The following is a 19,042-nucleotide window of genomic DNA, read 5'->3' on the forward strand; positions in this document are numbered from 1 at the left end:
GGCTTTGTTCTTCCCTCTTGGAAAACCTTAACAAAAAATAGTTCCATTTCCCAGGAATGGATCCCACAAAAGCAATGCTCAGACTGTGGGTACGGCAGGGACACACCACTCACCCCTGTGATGGGAGCCGGGCTTGCGGGCAGTAATCAGCAAAGGAGCTGGTAAAGTCCTCCCTGCAGACACACCTGTAACTCAACAGCCACAGAAGCTTCTGTCACCTAGTTCCTACCAGGTTGTCAATGATTATTCCTTGATGGAACACTGAAAACATACCTGCAGGAGGTTCCAAGGGCTTCAAAACTTTATGCAGCCAATCTAATGGAGAAGCCATCCCAGGAACCTCATCTGGAAGGGAGCACAGATGAGAACCTTTTTCAGGGTGTGCTGGGATCCCCTTCTGCCTTAGGGAACTGGGCACTGCAAGGGGGTTGGGTAAGGCCATGGGAGCCAGATGTCAGTGGACATGGAGAAAGCTGTAGAGGGGCCTGGGGAGCTCTGGGCTGGCTCCTGGTCACTCTCAACACTCTTTCCATGCCCTGTGCAACATCCCTGAAGGGTGGGCACTCCCCAGCAGCAGAGATGGCAGCTCAAGCCTCAGCAGGGCTCAGGCCCAGAGGCACTGCTAGCAATTACCTCCTGGGACTGTGCCTGGCATGGCCTCCCTTCCTGCAGCAGAGGCTGCCCATGAGCCACTGCTTCCTCCGGGAAACGCTGCCTTCAGCACAGCCTCTCCATCCACTTCTGCAGAAAGGGACAGCTGGATCAGATGGCAGCATTCCCCACTGGGCGAGGTGGCATCTTCAGGAGGCAATGCTTGTCAAAGACTTGGTTAAGGACCAGGATATCATATAAACTTTTGGGATTGGCCAGAGCCCTCCCTTCTCCAAACAGCTGCCATTTCTGATCTACCCAGAAACCAGGGAATCCTACAAGATCTCATTGTGGGCACAGCCCATGGTGCAGTTTGGGAACCCTGTCAGCTGATGCCAAATGCCTTCCTGCAGAGGCTGGGGAGAAGCTGCAGCCAGGCCAGGCTGGGAAACAGCCCTGCTGTGTTGGGCATTGCATGTCCAGATGTGCAGAGAAAGCCCCGGGCTGCTGAGTCTCAGGAGAAGGCTAAGGGACATGCACCCACCTTGTCCTCTCTGCAGAATTTTCTTCAGCATTTGCCTCATGGGTTTGGATGGCTCATAGGGTTTCATAACTCCTGTAGCTTTGGTATTTCCTCTTGGAGGACCTTAGAGCAAAATAATTCCATTTCACAGGAATGGATCCCAGAAAAGCAGTGCTCAGCCTGTGGGGTCAGGAGGGACACACCACTCACCCCTGTAATGGGAGTCGAGCTTGTGTGCAGTAACCAACCCAGGAGCTGGGAGAGTCCTTCCTGCAGACACACCTGTAACTCAACAGCCACAGAAGCTTCTCTCATCTCTGCTGCACAGGCAGCACTGAGCCATAGGAGCGGTGAGAGGATCACGCAGGGAGAGGGCACACACGTGCACAGCTCTGTCCTGGCACCTGCAGCGATGCTGCCCTGGCCGAGCTTTGGGCTGTGAGCTGGCAGCTCTCCCAGTGGGAAAGGCCTTCACCTACCCTCACCATCTTCCAGAGCCTCAGTCCTGGATGTGGGTTGGGAAGCCAGATCACTTTCAGCAAGAGGCTTGGCTGCAAGGAAAGGCAGGACAGATCAGCTCCCGTGGCACTGTAGGAGATCCTCAGGCTCCTTGGGGCTGGCAAAGGAGCCACACAAGGCACAGCCCTGGGGCACAGCCCTCGGCCTGGCCCCTTCCCTCTCCGCTCTTCTCTGTGGCTGCACAAAGCACACAGGGAAGGAGACACTGGCATTGCACACAGGAAGAAGATTGAAAGCTAAATGCTCCTTCCTCCCACTGGCAGTGACCTGTGGGATCTCTCAGGGCTCCAGAAGGGAGCAGGGCAAAGGTTTCCAGAACCCATCAAGCCTGAGATTATGTTAAGAGATATGGCACATGAGTGAGCTCTTGCCACCTTGTCATTGTGTGTTCTGTCAGTAAAGGGAATAGAAGAACTTGCCTCCAGCATTCTCCAAGATATTCAAAGTATCATTCAGTAGCACTTCCAAATAATTGAGGTTGTGTTCCAAATCTAGAAGGGAGCACAGAGCAGAACTGTTCCCATGGTGTGCTGAGATCCCTTTCTACCTTAGGGAACGGGGCAGTGCAAGGGAGTCGCGCTAAGGCTGTGGGTGCCAGATGTCAATGGACATGGCCACAGCTGCAGAGGGGCCTGAGGGCTCTGGGCTGGCTCCTGGTCACTCTCCACCCTCTTTGCAGGCCCTGTGCAGCATCCCTGGGAGAGGTGGCTGGAGCAGCCCAGGCCCCACTGGGGCCCTCTCTCTGCCACAGCTGAAAGAATTGTAAAAGCAATGGGGAAGAGCTACAGCAGGCAGTGCCACAACTGTCCCTCAGGCCCTCCCTCCCTCCTGCCCACGTTCTGCTGGGACAGCTCTCCCATCCCATAGGGACTGGGCCAGGCTCTTTCAGGATACAGTGGAGCCTTGCCCTCCCACTCTGCCTATTCTCCAGCATGGGTGCTCTTTTGCAGCTGCTGCCAGGATTTGGGACCTGTCTCCCATGGAGGGACCCCAGCAGGACTGCTCAGTAGCCGAGTGCCCTGAGCCTGCTGGGGATAATTCCACTGGGCTGTGCTGGTCTTGTCCGGGCTGTGCCTGCACTGCCAAGCAGCAGAGATGGCAGCTCAAGCCTCAGCAGGGCTCAGGCCCAGAGGCACAGCAATTACCTCCTGGGACTGTGACTGTGCCTGGCATGGCCTCCCTTCCTGCAGCAGAGGCTGCCCATGAGCCACTGCTTCCTCTGGGAAACACTGCCTTCAGCACAGCCCTTTGGTCCTTCTCTGAAAAAAAATAAACTGTACACCTGAATCAGATGGAATTTTCCCCATTGGGGAGGTGGCATCTTCAGGAGGCAATGCTTATCAAAGGAAATCATATAAACTTTTGGGATTGGCCAGGGCCCTCCTTTCTCCAAACAAACACCATTTCTGGTCCACCCTGAGACTGGGAAAGTGCAGAAGATCTCAGGGTGGGCATGGCCAGTGGTGGAGTTTGGGCTCCCTGTCAGCTGATGCCAAATGCCTTCCTGCAGAGGCTGGGGAGAAGCTGCAGCCAGGCCAAGCTGGGAAGCAGCCCTGCACTGTGTGAAAGCAGCAGCAGGGCAGTGAGGCTGACATGGATCCCTTCCTGCTGTGTTGGGCACTGCATGTCCAGAGGTGCAGAGAAAGCTCCCGGCTGCTGAGTCTCAGGAGAATGCTGAGGGACATGGACCCACTTTGCGCTCCCTGCAGCATTTCCTTCAGCATTTGCCTCATGGGTTTGGATGGCTCATGGGGTTTCATAACTCCTGTAGCTTTGTTCCTCCTCCTCAGAGGACCATGACAGGAAATAGATCCATTTCCCAGGAATGGACCCCAGAAAACCAGTCCTCAGCCTGTGGGATCAGCAGGGACACACCACTCACCCCTGTGATGGGAGATGGGCTTGTGTGCAGTGACCAACCGGGGAGCTGGGAGAGTCCTCCCTGCAGACACACCTGTAACTCAACAGCCACAGAAGCTTCTCTCATCGCTGCCAGCTGGACAAGCTTTAAGGTTCTGAGCTGGCAGCTTTCCCAGGGGGAAAGGCTTTGACCTACCCTCACCATCTCCCAAGGGCTGAGTCCTGGACATGGGTTGGGAAGCTGGATCGCCTTCATCAGTAGATTCAGCTGCAAGGAAAGGCAGGACAGAACAGGTCCTGGACAGTGCTCATGATTCTCTTTCAGGCTGGAGTGACAGTGAGTGCACCTGGCTGATTGCTGCCCTCCAAGGCACTCCCTCATCTCTGCCTTCCACCCAGGAGCAGGGGCAGGGAGACCACGTGCCTGCAGTTGCCCCACACCAGGATAGAAGAAGCTTCTTGAATGGCAGTCAGGGGAGAAAGGACACCCTGGAGCTGCCAGCAGCTCTGAACTGAGCCCCAGGCAGGGCCAGGGCTTGGCAGCAGCAGCTCAGGCTCCCTGGGGCCAGCAAAGGAGCCACACAAGGCACAGTCCCAGGGCACAGCCTTGGGCCCGGACCCTCCCTCTCTGCTCTTCTCTGTGGCTGCACAGAGCACACAGAAGGTGACACTGGCATTGCACACGGGAAGAGGATTGATAGCTAAATGCTCCTTCCTCCCACTGACAGCAATGTTATGCACTCACTCAGGGCTCCAGAAGAGAGCAGGGCAAGGTTTCCAGAATCCGTCAAGCCTGAGATTATGTTAAGAGATAATGGCACATGAGGAAGCTCTTGCCACACTGACACCCATTATTCTCTCAGGAAAGGCACATTGAGAACTTGCCTCCAGCATTCTCCAAGCGTTTCAAGCCTTTATCCAAGAGGGCATCCAGATAATGCAAGTTACGATCCCAATCTAGAAGGGAGCACAGTTCAGGACCATTACCAGGGTGAGCTGGGATCCCCTTCTGTTTTAGGGAACTGGGAACTGCAAGGGGTTTGGGTAAGGCTGTGGGAGCCAGATGTCAATGGACATGGCCAAAGCTGCAGAGTGGCCTGGAGAGCACTGGGCTGGCTCTGGTCACTCTCCATCCTCTTTGCAGACCCTGTGCAACATCTCTGGAGGGGCAGTGGGACCATCCCTTGGCCCCTGGGGCCTCTCTCCCTCCCACAGAGGAAACCCTCCCTAAAGCCCTGGGGAAAACCATCCCCAAAGCTTCCCAGGGAGAAGGGAGCGCTGTCCTGGGAAAAGGGACCGAGGCCACCGGCTCACCTGCTCGCCCTGCTCACCACGGAGCAGCCTGGGCAGCCCTGTCAGGCAGGGCCACTGCCAGGAGGAGCAGGAGGAGGAGGCGCAGAGCAAAGGCCATGGTGCCTTGCCCACTGCCAGTCCTGCAGCTCTTGCTGCCACCACTGTCCTGACACCGCTGTCCCAATGTCAGCACCGCTGCTGCCGCCGCCGCTGCTGCCACAACAGTCGTGGTCAAGGACTGATTGCTCGGTCCTTGTGGTGCTGTGCAACCACGGGGCTCTGGGACCTCTGTGACCTCAGAGCCTGCTGTCACCTCAGCCTGCTGTCACCCCACAGGCTGCTGTGACCTCATGGCCTTGGCTGTATCCCCTGAGTTACTCCCATCTGTACTCCAATCTGTACTGGACTGATTGTAAATCTTTGACTTCATCAAAGGGTCATTGCTAAACAAAACCTTGGTTTTGCCTGCTGATATTACTGGTCAGGCGGTGTCCCAGGAGATGCTCTTGATGGTTGCCTCTCTTCCTGGGCATGGCACTGGAGGAGGTTCAGGCCCAGGTGATGCCACTGAAGGAAATGTGCCCTCATCCCAGGGATGCTCAACACGGACTCCCCCAGCCCCTCAGTGCCCTGCCGCTGGTCACAGCAGCCCCTGCCTGGCTCCTGCCTGCCCACACCATGGTCAGCCCTGCCTGCTCCTGGACATGGAGCTCAGCCAGGGCTGGTGCTGTGTGGGCTTTGCTGGTGGTACCAGCCAGACACTGGGGTGAGAGCTCCATCTCTTTATTGGAACAGAAGAGCTGTGCTGGGCCCTGCCCTGGCAGGAGGGACCCACCTTCAGTCCAGGCCACAGAGCAGGGCGGGTCCCTTCAGGGACACAGGGCCTTGCTTTGGGTGGTGGCAGCATCTGCACAGCAGCAAGCTGGTAATGCAGCTGTGACAGGGACATCACGAATGGGCATGGAGATGTGAAATGTGTGGTGCAGGTGTCCCTGAGGGAGGTGTTTGGCTGGACTTGTGAAGCTGCAGAGGGGAACCTGTTGAGAGAGGAGATGGCTGAGGCCCCAGCTGCAGCTGGCACACAGGGACCCTCTTGCACACTGGGAGATTCTCACTGTGCTCAAAGTTTCCCTCTGAAGACTAAGAGGTGAATGTGGATGGGCTCAGCAGCTGATCTGCAGGCCAAAGAATTGAGTTAGCAAAAGGAGAAATTGAGAAAATACAAGTTTATCCATCGCAAGGAAGAAAGCAAGGCCGTTAGCATGGAAACCAATAAAAAGGGACATGAGGGGTATTTGCAGTTTTAATAAATGGAAATGGTTCTTGCTAACTAAATTGTACTGTTATTAAAGTTGTTATTATTAGAAACAATCAAGAATCAGTGTTACAAAGCAGATGTACCCCTTTGCAGATGTTACATGTCAAAATTAATGTACAGGATGTAGTTTAGAAGATAAATGGTGTCTCAAGACCAAAATGGCCAAAATTAGAACAAATTTAGGCACTGGGCCTAAAGATTAGTAAACATAAGGCTAATTAGTAGACTAACATAACACAGCGCTTAGTACACACACACAAACCTGTAAGGTTATCCAAATAACGATGAGGAAGAGGTGAAGCCTTTGCCAAAAAACCACCAAAAGAAGACTGAAGACCTCATAACAACAAGTGAGGCGTGCGCCGTGAACAAAAGTGATGTAAAGTCAGAAAAATCGGAAATAGGAGGAAACTTACAGGAAACATTAATGAATATGTATAAGCATACAGTATGTAAGTTTAGCCTGAAGTGCTTTGCTTTGAACGTGAGGCAGCGTGGGAAGCCTCCATAGCCTGGTCAGTTTTGCTTATGCTTTAATCATACTTAATTTCTAGCAGATTATATATAAATTTTTATTTTTTATTAAACTGCATTATTTTACTAAACTGTATTCTTTTATACCACATTACTATTCAATTTAGTAAATTGCATTGATTTTTAATTAAACTGCCATTAAGCCAAGGGACCTAGTTGTGAAAATTCTAATTTCATTTATACCAATATTTTAACAAAGAAGGCTGGTACAACAACATTGGTATTTACTAAACATGACACAACATGAGGTATATTAACAAAGAAGGCCCCTTACGGTGACAACATTCTACTGTTCAAACTGTAAAACATCTTTGTGTACTGATCAGGAGGTCACGATTTACTCTTTACACTCCTGATGCTGAATGTCTCCTGAGGAGGTCTGGTCACAGAGAAGAATGAGCCCCTTGTGGGCTGCCCCTGTTTGGACAACCTGCTCCTCACGCCGAGCCTCAGCATGTCTGACATCGCCCACCTGGGACTGACATCCCAAAGAATTGAGAACATTTACCAATTTTTCTTTATAATTAAAATCTAATAAATAATTAAAAATAAAATTTTAATTTTTACAATAATATTATTCTGCATTTTTATAACTTAATTTTTATATTTATATGAAAGAATTGATACAATTTTAGCAACTAAAAACATTATCGGTCCTTGGTTCAAAGTACTACAATTCCCTTCATTAATTGATCACTATTTCTCCCTCTTTATCCTAATTACACCTATTTTTAGTCTTTTGAGCATATTTTTTTATAATTTTCTCAGACAGGGTAAAAGGGGCCACTTTGGGGTACATGGAGACTTTTCTGGGGAACATTTGGGGAAGTTTTGGGTCTGGGGAGGGAATTTAGAGAGAACTTGGGGGTCTGGAGGACACTTGGGGGAGCCGGGTGGGCACTTGGAGGGGCACTTAGGGATTCTGTGGGACAATTCGGGATTCGGGGGAGCACTTGGGGGTCCAGGGGGGCACTTGGAGGTCAGGGAGGGGAATCTGGGGGCCCTTCGGGGTCCGGGCGGGCACTTGGCGGGCTGTAACAGGGAATCTATGGGGCGCGGGGGATGATGGGAGTTGTAGGCACCGGTATAATACGGTTTAATGGTGCCGCGGAGCATCACGGGAGTTGTAGGCGCAGCTCCAATGGGTTCCGGTGAGGCGCGGGACATGACGGGAGATGGAGTCCCGGCTGGAATAGCGCTCTATGGGCGCCGCGGAGCATGATGGGAGCTGTAGTCCCGGAAGTGGCTCGGAAGGCGCGTTTGGTGGTGTGGGGAAACACTTGGAGAAAACTTTTGCATCCGAGCCATGGCTGCAGGTGCTGGGGGCGAATGTATACGGCTCGGGAGCACTTGGGGGGAACCTGGGGAGCTCTAACCGGGCTCTTTAGGGCGCGGGGCACGGCAGGAGGTTTGGGCGCGGAACTGTGTTGTGGGATGATGGGAGATGAATTCCCAGCAGTGGCTGGAAGGGGAATCTGTGGGGTCAGGAGCATTCAGGGATCCTGGGACGCTTTGGGGGGCCTCGAACGGGTGCTGAGGGGGCACTCGGGGATCCTGAAGTGTCTGGGGGAGACTTATGGGACATATGGGGGGGCGATCTCAAGGTTCTGGGGAGCGCAGGGCATATTCCCAGTTCCTCACAACCTGGTCTCCGTTGCCCCCTGGAGGCTCCTACTCACTGCCAGTATCATCCCAGTATGATCCCAGTATGATCCCAGTATGATGTCAGTAAACAGCCAGTGCAATCTCAGCCACTGCCAGGATGATCCCAGTCCAAACCAGTCCCTGCCAGTGCTGCCACCCCTGGGATCCCCCAGCCCTCTCTGTGTTCCCCCCTCCCGCATCTCCCCAGAGGAGCCCCAAGGGCTGGCAGTCCCCAGCCAGGGTCCCCAGCCAGCCCCAGGTTGGATCTGCAGCCCCCAATTTTCCCAGTTTCCCTCTCCTTTTCCCCGGGCCGGGTTCCCCCCGTCCCCAGCGGGTGGGAGCAGCGGAGAGCCCCGCGCTGCCCATCCCGACCTGTCCCGGCTCCATCCCCGCTCCTGCCGTGGGCTGTGAGGGGTTTGGGAACGGGGCACCGAGGGTGTCACTGCTCCTGGGGGAGGAGGAGGAGGGATGGAAGAGGAGGGATGAAGAAGGAGAGAGAGAAGGGATGGAAGTAGGAGATGGAGCTGGCGTTAGGGAGGAGAAGGAGGAGGGATGGAAGGGGAGGAGAGGGAGGAAGATGTTGTAAATACTCCACAAACCCCTTCATTCTTGTCCCCCATGGGGATGTGTCCGCCCTTCTCAGAACACGGGTGGGAAGGGGTCTCAAAATTTATCCAACATGGACCTACGGTATTTTAGACAGAGAAGGCTCAGACTTACGAGACGTGGTCCTGGGTTTATTGTATGTGGATCGCCTGGGACAAGAAAGAGGCTGAGATTCCTCAGGTGCTCTCTTAAACTTGGGGGAGGGGGTGTCCAGGGGATACAGGGGGGGTTACAGCCAATGGGATAGGGAAAAGAAAAGGGAGGTTAGGTAGGGACTAACCTTATACAACAGCAAGGGTGAGTTCTTCCCTTGGGACATACCATAATTTTTTAAATGAACTTCAACGGGAATAGGAGGGACAAAGGAGGATCAGGGAAAACAGAAGGAACCAAGAGGTCAAGAACTCCCTGAATTCACAGTCCCCCACCTGTGGGATCATCACCCCCCATCCCACAGGTACCCCGAGAGGGGGAGCTCAGCCCAGATATCCTGAGGGGTCCCTGGGTTGAATTTTTTTTGGGGGGGGGGGGATATTTAAGAATTAAGGACTGCAAAGCTGAGCAGAAAATGCCCCTTGTGAAGACATTGGGGATCACAGCATCCCAGAGTGGGGAGATGGAAACAGGGGGAACTTTTCTGATTCCTGGCACTCCCAGCAGCCTGGGGAGGGCAGGGACCGAGCAGACAGGGGACCCCCAGAAAGAGTGTGACCCCCAGCAGCTGGGATGGGAGGAACCACTGAACATGAAAAGGGGAGAGACCAGAGATGGGGAACTCCTGGGAGGCATTTTCAGGGCTGAATCTTGGTGTTTGGGAGGTTTTTATGGAGAGCTTGGGATTTCTAGAGATGGACTTGGGCAGGAGGAACCCCCTAATCCAATGTGCTTGTGAATTGTATTTCTCCCCAAACCAGGATTTCCCAATCCCAGACCTTGGCCGGATGGAGAAAGAGGCTGCGAGGAAGAGGAAGATGCCCCAGGCAGGTGAGGAGGAAGTCAGTGCCCCTTTCCCCCTCTCTCCTGCTCCATCTCCCAGCCCAGCCTGGCCCCCGGCTGCAGGACAACCCCGCTGCCGACGCCGTCCTGCCGGGGACGCACTGGGGGGATCTCCTTCCCCTTCCCTCTGGCACGGAGGCAAATCCCATCCTCTCCTTGTCCTTCCTCCCCCAGACAAGGAGCTGAGGATGGAGACCAGGGAGGACAAATCCCCATGGAAGAACCTTGTGGAAGAGGCCGTTTTGAGCAGCTCCACGGTGCAGGAATCCAATGGGGAGGAAAAGATTCAGAGATCCTGCAGGAGGAGGGGCTCCAAACCCATCCCAGGGTGCTTTGAGGAGGAAAGACCCACGCTGTGCCAGGAAGGCGGCCGGAGATCCAGCCAGGGCTCTGAGCTGGTGGTCCATGAGCAGCTTCAGGATGGGGAGAAGCCCTACAAGTGCTTGGAGTGTGGGAAGAGCTTTGGCCACAGCAACAGCCTGATCCGCCACCAGATGATCCACACTGGGGAATGGCCCTACGAGTGTGGGGAATGTGGGAAGGGCTTCAGCTGCAGCTCCCAACTCATCATCCACCAGCGCATCCACACTGGGGAGAGGCCCTACGAGTGTCCTGAGTGTGGGAAGAGGTTTCACACCAGCTCCACTCTCCTCCAGCACCAGCGGATTCACACGGATGAGAGGCCCTTCCGCTGCCCTGACTGTGGGGAGGGCTTCAAGTACAACTCCACCCTCATCACCCACTGGCGCATCCACACTGGGGAGAGGCCCTATGAGTGTCCCCAGTGTGGGAAGAGCTTCAGCCAGAGCTTTAGCCTGATCTGCCACCAGAGGATCCACACTGGGGAACGGCCCTATGAGTGTTGGGAGTGTGGGATGACCTTCAGCCAGAGGTCCCATCTGACCATCCACCAGATGATTCACACTGGGGAGAGGCCCTACGAGTGTCCCCAGTGTGGGAAGAGCTTCTCCAGGAACTCTCCCTTCACCAGACACCAACGGAGGCACCGGTAAGGGAAGCCCTGCGAGTGCCCCAGGTGCAGGAAGAGCTTGGTGCACTGCTCCAGCTCCATCCCCCATCAGAGGCCCCACATTGGGCCGAGCCCTGATGACCCACGTTCCCAGTGATCTCTGTTGGGAACACACTGTGCTGGAGGTCATTTTATTTTGGTTTCAATTATGTTTTGCTTCATCTTCATCTATTTAAAACAGAGAAATAACAGAGTGGTATAAATCAACAAATTCATCAAAGGCATCTAAAACCTCACATTTTACTAGTGTTTCAAGGGAATCTGGGAGATTCTTCGGAGGATTTGGGGGTTGTGGGGTTATTTGGTGTAATTGTCTCCATTTCTTGGCACTCAAAGAGACGAGAGCTTCTATCTGTCTCCTCAATACCACTCTATGCCACTGAATCTACTCAGTCCCTCTCCAAAATTATTTAGTTTCACAACCCTTCAGGGTGTGTTGCCTTAAGTTTTAGCTTTCATATTTTTCATATTCTGTGCTGCCTACGTTTGTAGTTTTGAACTTCACATTAAGTGTTAGTGAGCTCTCTTCACAGAGTCGGTAGACAAAACAAATCCTTTTCTATCTTAATACCAAGGACAGTTGTTACAAGTTCCAGGCCCAAAAGCATAAGCAAGGGTGGTCTGAAGAGAGAAAACAAGAAGGATGGGACTTCATCATCTGAGGCTGTAATTGGACAATGAACCCAAATATGCAGATGAACCTAAACTTCTAAAAATGTGGGACCTTGTGATGAGTTGTCCATTTTTATGACCATTTTTGGTCCATCTTGGGTGTAGCCCTGGCCAGGCTCTTGTACTGCCCAAGGTGTATCTGTAACATGCTGGTCATGAGTGAGGAGACAAAATCCACGACTCGTGCTCCAGTTGCTCATTAGACAAAACAGCCTCGTTTATTATTCAGAACTCACTTGAATACCAAATTCAAATTTCCCAGGCTAGACAGCCATTGGCTGATACTTCCCTCCCTGCTCTGCATCCTGGCCAGTGGTGTGCAGTGGTTCAGACATGAATTAGGCTCCCTAAATTAAATTTGTGCTAAAATCTATGGCTAAAGAGAATTTACTGCTAAATTAGATTTGTGTTATGTCTAAATTTACCTTGTCCAGTCCTGACCAGCTCTACTGTGACCATACTGTGACAATTCACCCTTTTTGGTTAAATTAAAAAATAGAAAATGCTCTCTGTTACCCTATCTGCAAGGGCCCTTTGCAGACATGATAACAGGGACAGCATGGGTTTAATTTGAATGAAGTTTTCTAGTTAACTTGACACAATTAATTCTCTTCAGCAAGCAATATGCTTTGTGTACTAAATTGAGTTTGCAACACTCACTTCCAGGAGCTGGCAGACAGGATCACAATCCTTTCAGGTAACAAGCCACAGGTTAACTACTTATAGTTAAAAGTTACAACTTAACATTAAAAAACAAGAAAGTATTTAGAACTGAGATTATCCTGAACTCTTTAAACAAGAAACAAAAAACATTCAACATTTAGAACCGTGAGAAAAACCCAACTTAGCAGAAAAACAATTTGTAAGCAAACAGTTTTTAAATGAACTGTCTTTTCAAGAGTCTGATTTTCATGGTGAATAAGTTGTTCTGGTTGCTCTTCTTTAATCTCCTCCATCACATCCGTAGAGGTACTGTCAGGAGGGTGTTGTTTGTGCCCTTTGGCTGTATGTTCAACTCTTTCACGTTGGTTGCAGCTTGCATTATCACTTCTTTGTCCCTGAGCTGTCCCCTGTGGAATGGGCTGGTGTGGACAGTTTATTTTCCCGTGGCCTTGTTGTCCACACTTGTAGCAATGGGGTGTGAGTTTAACAGCAGCTGTAATAGAATTGGCTAGCATATCCATGTGATGAGATCCAGTCCCAACCTTAGCACATGCTGTAATCATCTCCTCCAGAGATGGATTCTCTTGAGGTAATGCAGCTATAATTTTTCTACAGTCTTGGTTTGCATTATCTCATGCCAGTTGTAGCGTTAATTGACCCCTTGCTTCACTGCATATATAGCTCATTGGGGTTTTGTCTTCTACTTGAATAGCTTTGGGTTGGCACTGACAAGTTGGTAATTCTTGTTAGCGCTCACATTGCTAAGTCTTTCACTTGTGTTAGAATTGCAGAGTTCAAGCGAGCCTGGGTTTGGGGATCTTCTGATACTGCTGAATGATTTATTGCATGAACAGCCTTAGCTACTTTGCTTTCTGGGGTCCCACCACACATTCCTCCCTTTTGTTTTTCAGTAATTCCTGTTAAAGTGCCATGTGCTCTTCCCACAATGGCCTGTTTTATTGTTATTTGAGGAACGCCAGTGTGGTGTGTTACACTCCAGGGCTGTATGAAATGTTTTGTTTTCTGTGAGATGTGTGTTGTTTTGATGCTATGAGGGATTCTCAAAACAGCAAAGGCTGACTGCCAGTGTGCAATGGCATCCCGACCCTTTTCTCTTGTGTGTTTTATAGCACATATTGCTGATGAAAAGGTATCTATGGATAAATGTACATATTTTAAATGTCTGAATTCAGGGATGTGTGTGACATGGGTTTAGCAGATTTGTAAGGCACACAGTCCATGAGGGTTTGCTCCCATCTGCAGTGGTGCAGTGTGGCCCTGGTGTCCTGATGGGACACTTGTGGTTGGGTTCTTTTTCCCCCTTGGACTGAAGATTAATGAGATAGAGGCAGTTTTCTCTTGTTTGGACTTGGTTGTTTATTCTTCTTTTATCTCCATTACATGTATACAGGGTACAAGGAGCCACAAGCAGCTATGTGCACTAAGATAGAAAGGTGCAAAATGACTAACAAAGATCTTCTTCAAGGTTTTTTATATGTTCATTTACCCAATTAACAAATGCCAAGGAGATATTTTTTCTTAGTGACCCAATGACCCAACACTTGTGTGCTGCACTGCAGCATTCTCTATCCAATCACCTACTACTACCCAAAAACCTCTAGAAGAAGAAGATGAAGAAGAAAGAAGGACAAGAGACAACACCCTGAATCCTCCATCTTGTCCTCTATTTTCTGAACTAGTTTAAACTCCAAACTTTAACTTTTTCATGCAGTGACATAAGAAAGCTCTCTAATCTACACACTTACCCTCCTGGTTTTTCTATTTAACAGTTGTTTTCACGGTGTTATATGAAATTCAGTGTTTTTTTGGATGTCAGAGCCAGGCATCAGAGATAAGGGCACACTCTCAGTGCCTCTGACTCCAACAATAAGCTAAGTTGAATATTGTTAAGTGTTATTCCACTGTTAAATCCTGAAGTCATTAGTTATAAGTTAGCTTAAATACTGTTAAGTGCTTTTGCTAAATTGTGATGTTTGAGGTATAAATTAAGGCATAAGTGAAGTCCTGTTAAGTTTGAGCTCTGTTAAGCTCAAACACACACACACACACACAGAGGGACGGTTCTGGGTTCATTTCTGGTTTAGTTGCCTGGATTTTGTTTGGTTTTGTTGTTGCTTTGTTTCCTTGCTGTGCCTGAAGTGCCCAGTCAGGAGCAGAGTGACTCTTGCCAAGGAACTTTGTGCTGCTGGTGCTTAATATTAAATCTGGTTTTTGCTGCTCCCTTGCTGGGGATTTTTTAAGTGCTCTCAAGCCCTCGTTGGTGACAGGGTGAAGGAATCCTGGCCCAGGCTCTGGCCCTGGGGGACACAGGGATGCTGCCGGGGGTTCCCTGTCCCCCTGTCCCATGCCCCACAGACCTTGGGATGTCCCACAGCCATTCTGTGATGTCCCAGTCTGGACTGTGATGTCCCAGCCCCTCTGAGATAACAGAACCTACTCTCTGATGTCACAGCCTTCTCTCTGACATCACACACTCTTCTCTCTGCTGTCACACAGCTGCTCTGTGATGTCACAATCTGTCTGATGTCACAGAGCCGCCCTCTGGGATTGTGGTGTCTGCTCTGTGACCTCACAGCCCACTCAGTAATGTCACAGCCCACCCTGTGGTGGCTCTGCGATGTCATACAGAAACTCTGTGATGTCACAACCCACTCTGTGATGTCATGCATTCAACCTCTGATGTCATAGTCCTCTCTGTGATGTCACAGCCCACTAAGTGATATCACCCAGCCCACACTGTGACATCACACCCTGCTTTCTGATGTCACAGAATCCCCTCTATGATGCCATAGCTGCTCAGTGACCTCACACAACAAACCCTGTGATGTCACAGCCCCATCTGTGACCTCACACAACCCACTCGGAGCTGTCACACAGCCCCTTTCTGACATCACAGCTGCTCTGGGGCTCCAGGACACAGCCACAGAGGTGCTGCTGTGACACAGCCCCCTCTGGGACATCCCACAGCCCCTGCCAGTGCTGAGCCCCTGGGAGCTCTGTCTGGGCCTGCTCGTGTCCCTGAGCTGCCCTGGCAGGGCCCCAGCCCTGCTGGGCTGTGCTCAGGAGCTGCTCCTGGCCAGAGCTGTCTCTCTGCAGCGCTGCCCTTGCCAGGAGCTGCCTCTGGGCCAGGAGCCCGGCCCAGCTCAGCAGCACAGACACAGCACCAGCACTTTCATCACCCTCTTGGGCCTTTGGGGCTCTTTGCATCACACTCAGTCCCTCAGAGTGTGCTCCAGAAACTTCTCAAGAGCTCCAAGTCAGATGGAAACACTGAAGTTTCTTGTAGTTGAAATGAGAGACACGAGTGAGAAAGCGTCCCCAGGTTCCAGGTAGAGCAGAAGACTGGAGGCCCTGATGGCAGCTGGGGACAAGCAAGGGAAAGGTGTCTGTGGTGCTGAGCAAAGCTGGATGTGTTTCAGGAATGCCAAGGGCCAAGGGCTGAGCCCCAGCCCCTGGCAAGGCAGATGCTGTCCCTCCCTCATTGCTCAGGGCTCTTCCCGGGGCACTGGCATGTGGGGATGTGCAATGCCAAGGGCAGCACCATGGGGCGGCCCCTGCCAGGCTGCTGAGCAGGGACAAGGAGGCAATGAGGCCCCAGGGCTGCCAGGGTCACTTGTCCCCTGCTGGCCTCAGGCTCAGGGCCCTCAGCCTCTACCTGCTGCTTATGTGATGAGGCCTCCAAACCTGATCCTGAGAGCTTTTTTGGGTTCTCTGCATGGTCTGTGAAAATGTAAACACTGGTCAAAGTGATTTTCTCCCAAATGTTGCAGTGACAGAACAAGGATGAATATCTTTAAAGTGAACCAGAGTAGATTTGGTTGTTTTTAGAAGGAGGAAATATTGTACAATCAGAGTGGCACAAAACTGCAACTGCTTTTGCAGACAAATGTATGCCTCATACCAGGATTGCTCCAAGAGCAGCAGCATCTCTGTTCCACCTGACACAGTGAAAGCCCCTCCCCTCCCCAAGGATGGAATTCCTGTTGTGTGGGTTCTCTGATGTGCTGGCTGCCCACACAACCCTCCAGGCCAGAATGTCTGCTGAGGGCCAGCCAGGCTGCTGCAGTGACACTGACCTCACAGCCATCACCATTGCAGCCATGTCCCCTGGGCCTGGCTCTCCCCTTTCCTCTTCCCCTGCCTTGTCTCTGCTGCCATGAAGAGCTGTTTCATTATTATCTTGTCCCCAGGGTGCTGGGGCCAATTGCTTCCCAGTCAGGCTCCTGGAGCAGCAGTGGCTTTTCAGAGCCCAGCCAGAAATGAGCCCTGAAGCAGCAGCTCTGCAGTGCTGGCCACCAGGCCGGGGTGCCAAGGGAGCCTTCTGGCCATGGCCTGGAAGCAGCTGCTGCTGCCAAGGTGCCTTTGGTGCCTCAGGCTGTCCCTGGCACAGCTCCCAGCACGGCACTCTGCACTTGTGCCCGAGCCCTTCCCTGGGTTGGGGCTGGCCTGGGGCTTTTCCTGCAGCAGGATCTGCGCTGGCCATGGCACAGGAAAGGCAGTTCCTGCTGGAGCAGGAGGCTGTGCCTGGAATGGGCTCAAACAACTCCAGCAAGGCCCTGTTGACTTCAAAATTGCTTCCTAGAGCACTATAGTCTAATAATTGTTATAGTTCCTATACTGTTGAGTAAATAACTCTTTTTCTTTATTTACTCTGTGGTGTAAATAAATCATGTTCAGAATCAGTCACAGTTGTATTTGTATAAATATATCTGATATTCCATTGTTAATCGTGTGGGACAAATTGCATTAAGGTTCAATTCCACCTGTCCAATATTTACACATAAAGTTTTGACAAACTTGGGCTGGGATTGAATCCAGCTGCTCCCAGTCTCCTCTCTTAGAAGGAATTTAAAAGTGTAGGTGACCTAGAGCAGTTTGAGGATCCCTGGTGGCTGTTGGGTGTCATTTCTCCACCTCATGACTCAGCAGGAGTTTCTCTAATGAAGAAATAAAGCTTTAGCCTGAAGCTCCCACTCTGCCCATGACAGGAAGCCCTGGAAGTGTCTGTGACATCCCGGCTCTTTGGCAGCCTGGGGACTCCTGGGATGTCACCGTGGAGCCCTCGGGAGTGCCTGTGACAGAGCGGTGCCTTTGCAGCCCAAGGTCCTCTGGGATGTCACCATGGAATTGCTGTGACTGTGTCTGAGCACACGGCTCTTCAGCATCCCCAGAAACCCCTGGGAGGTCTCTGTGGAGCCCCTGTCTGTGCCTGTGACATTCCAGCTCTTGAACAGCCTGGAGACTCTTGGAATGTCCCCATGGATCCCCTCTGAGGGCCTGTAACAAATCTGATCCTTGGCAGGCAACCATCACCAGGACCTGTTGCTATGCTGTTTCCATGGCAACCATCACAGCCCCTGTTGCTATGGTCAGTCCCTTGGCAGCTCCATGGAGACCCCATGCCAGGGGTGGTTGCCATGGACACCAGCTCAGGCCTGGAGCCAGAGCCCGTTGCCATGGCAACCATTTGCAGTCCCATCCCCAGGCTCATGGGATCACAGAGCCACAGAATTGGCTGAGTTGGGAGGGAGCCATGGGGATCCTCCAGTCCAACTGCTGGCCCTGCACAGGACACCCCAACAATCCCAGCCTGGGCCTGGCAGCGCTGGCCAAACGCTGCTGGAGCTCAGCCAGCCCTGGAGCTGGGAGCCTTCCCTGGGGAGCCTGTTCAGTGCCCCAGCAGCCTCGCGGGAAAAACCTTTTCCTCACATCCAGCCTAAACCTGCCCGCCTCAGCTCCAGCCGCTCCCTCCACTCCTGTCCCTGGGCACCAGAGGGAAGAGGTTCCCACAGCCCCCAGCCAGGGACCCGCTCCCAAGGCTGCTGCCATGGCAACCAGGCCTGGCACCAGCTGGGATGCTCGGTTTCCATGGGCTGGGCTTCAGGAATGGCATTCCCCAATTTCCTGGTCCTGCTAAAACCATGCTGCCGCTCTCTTCCCTCCCACCTCCCATGGAAAGCAGAAAAGGCAAAGATCCCATGCTGGGATAAGAACAATTTATTGAGAACAGCAATGGGATAAGGAACAAACAGGAACAGAAAAAATTTGGATAACAGAAGGGATAGCAAAATTGATTCACAGGGAAGACTAAAATGCCACCAACTGGCTCTTCCAGGCCACATATTTCCTCCTGCCTGGAAAGGACACTCTTCTCCTCTGGTGAGACAGAGGGAGTCCTTTTCCTGCCCCAGGCAATGACCTGAGATGGGATTGAATATAATGACAGGGACATGGTCAGAGCCTCATGTTCTTTGAACTCACATCATGTCATTACCATGGGCAGGAAAAGGTAGAGGTCTTCCCAGGATGGATCACAGGGAACATGGATCACCAGGTCTCTTCCCAACGTGGATCCTCCAAGGGGGAATGAAGCTGGAGCAGTGCACAAAGCTCTTCCTGCACTTGGAGCACTCGCAGGGCTTCCCTTACTGGTGCGTCCGTTGGTGTCTGTTCAAGTTAGATTTGTCTGAGAAGCTCTTCCCACACTGGGGACACTCGTAGGGCCTCTCCCCAGTGTGGACGCGTTTGTGGGTATTGAGGTGGGAGCTGCAGCTGAAGCTCTTCCCACATTCCCCACACTCATAGGGCCTCTCCCCAGTGTGGATGCGCCGGTGGGTGACAAGGGTGGAGTTTTGCTTGAATCCCTCCCCACAGTCAGGGCAGCGGAAGGGCCTCTCATCCGTGTGAATCTGCTGGTGCACGAGGAGATTGGAGCTGCTGTGAAACCTCTTCCCACACTCAGGACACTCGTAGGGCCTCTCCCCAGTGTGGA

At 52.0% G+C, this 19,042-nt stretch overlaps 1 pseudogene; it reads left to right on the top strand.

Moving 5' to 3' along the window:
* Positions 1-19,042, top strand: part of LOC131586333 (uncharacterized) — a 705,318-nt pseudogene that overhangs the window by 374,986 nt on the left and 311,290 nt on the right.

This window comes from Poecile atricapillus, chromosome 19, assembly GCF_030490865.1.
Source record: "Poecile atricapillus isolate bPoeAtr1 chromosome 19, bPoeAtr1.hap1, whole genome shotgun sequence".
NCBI lineage: Eukaryota > Metazoa > Chordata > Aves > Passeriformes > Paridae > Poecile > Poecile atricapillus.